Below are 2,244 nucleotides of genomic sequence, written 5' to 3'. Positions count from 1 at the left end.
CGTCATGTTATTTGGGTTCGAAGGTAGAAGAATCCCTTCGCTTCGTTTACTTCATAGCTCTGAGTTTTGAAGTTCGTTTTATCATTAAAATTTCTTTTCCTCCTCATTAGATTCTTCTTCCTTCCGGTCATCTAAAATCATATTCTGTGATCAGATTCTTCATTCGATTCAACATACCCTGTTTTTTTTCAGTAATCTTCAATATGCTATTCTTGCACCCTGAATTTTATTCCCATTCCTGGCCCTGTCTTTTATTTCTGTCATTGCTGCTTCTACGTCTAGACCGGAAAGAAAAGGCGCAATACTGTATCTGTACCTTACACACTTTTTATTCCAACTCTTCACTCTTTGTTTTCCGTTCTCACTGTTCCCTCTTGGTTCTTGCACATCTTGTATATTACCCTTTTTCACTATAACTGACTTTTATGTTTTTCTTAGGATTTTGGAAATTTACCGCCATTTTGCATAGTCGAATAATTTTTCTATCCCTACAGGTTCCATGAACATGTCTTGTTTCTTTCTTACAGTCTGCTTCCATTATCAAGCGCAATATGAGAAATGCCTCCCAGATGCTTTCACGTTTCCTCTGGCCTAATTGATCTTCGTCTCTGACACATCCTCAATTTTCTTTTCCATTCTTCTGAAAAATTATTCTTGTGAACCATTGGAATTCATGGCCTTTTAAACTGACTGAGCGATCTGTTCGCATTTATCTGACCGCTCCGCTTCCCTGTTGTGAGTTTTGAATAGTTTATTTGCTATTACTAGGGGAAATTTATTGCAGGACTGAGCCTCTTTTCATTCTCTCTCCAACTACGATGCTCATATTCTCTTCCCCTCTTTCTTTCCTTCCACTACTACCGCGTTCCAATCACACATGATTTTTTACATTATGGTTCCCCTGTGCTTTCGGAACTTCCTTGTCGTTTCCTCAAACACATTCCATATATCTTCACGTTCTTCTTGTGACGGCGGCATTTATCCTTGAACTATTGTTGTCACTCTTTTAACAACGATTGTGATAAGAACAATCATATCACTCAACCGTTCACAGAAACTTACTTTCTGCCCTATATTTCTGTTCATAACGGATTCTATTCCTCTTATAGCCAACGGCCTTGCCGCAGTGGTAACACCGGTTCCCGTCAGATCACCGAAGTTAAGCACTGTCGAGCTGGGCGGCAGTTGGATGGGTGACCGTCCGGTCTGCCGGGCGCTGTTGGCAAGCGCGGTGCACTAACAAGGGGAAGGCCTCAGACACGGCCAACCGATTCGGCTCAGATCTGGCTGGTCACTTGTGTACAACCTAAAACGAAGGACTCTAAGATATTTTGGGTCAAACCGCGTTTTTGAGAAAATCACTCCTAAAGGTTATGACGAGCGATCGACTCGAAATTGGAGGGATCGATAGATAATTGTAAATAGAGCATTTTTCATCATTAGGTATGGGGTCCGAAAACGCATACTTTTACAGAAATCGAGGAAAGAAACTTTTACAACTGCCGCTTCCCACATGGTAAACACTTTTCGGCGACAGCACCGATAGCGCAACGGCCAAGGTAACTGGCTGGAAATCTCGAAGAAACCTAGCGGATGTTGTTCTTTTCGTTTGTATTTTTCCGTATCTCAATTGATAGGGATAGGAGGGTTAACAAGGTAAGTAAATCAATTAGGAATGATGATAATAAGGTAGGAAAATAAATTTTTCGTACCTCTTGGGATAGTAAGCAACTAAAATGTTGCTCCAGGTCTCTTTACAATGGCTCTTCCAGTCACTGTTACGTGTCCTCAGTTTTCTTCGAACAACTAGATGGATGGTACTTGTCATATAAACATTCGAAACAAATATACTCACGGCACCAAGAACATCTAATGAACGCAATCTTTCGACAGCTGCACTGTTCCTTCCGAAGAGTCGGCGGAAAACAAACTTGGTTCACATTAAAAAATGTGTCTTTTTCGGGAATTAATTTTGATGCGTACCACGCATACGATATCATTGCCTTGAAAAATCTGTGCTGAAAGTTGGTTATGAATTATACTGCGAATGGTTATTGCATCCGTGCGGTTGTGCAATTCCTGCTGGGTTTCCAGAAGCACACTGCAATTCTGAAGCCTAGAAATAGTTTTTAACCTGGAGATAGAAATAAACATCACATGGCTGCCACACAGGTGTGCAGTTTGGCGGTATTACTTTTACTGTGCACGTCGGCTGACCCTCGCCATCTATAAACATTTTGTCAT

General features: G+C 41.2%; 1 pseudogene; it reads left to right on the top strand.

Annotated features, from left to right (window-relative positions):
• Window positions 1-1,108: 1,108 nt before the first annotated feature.
• On the top strand, window positions 1,109-1,225 carry LOC124608279 (annotated as a pseudogene).
• The last annotated feature ends 1,019 nt before the right edge of the window (window positions 1,226-2,244 follow it).

This window comes from Schistocerca americana, chromosome 3 (genome assembly GCF_021461395.2).
Source record: "Schistocerca americana isolate TAMUIC-IGC-003095 chromosome 3, iqSchAmer2.1, whole genome shotgun sequence".
Taxonomy (NCBI): domain Eukaryota; kingdom Metazoa; phylum Arthropoda; class Insecta; order Orthoptera; family Acrididae; genus Schistocerca; species Schistocerca americana.
This window is presented reverse-complemented; position numbering and strand designations above follow the sequence as displayed.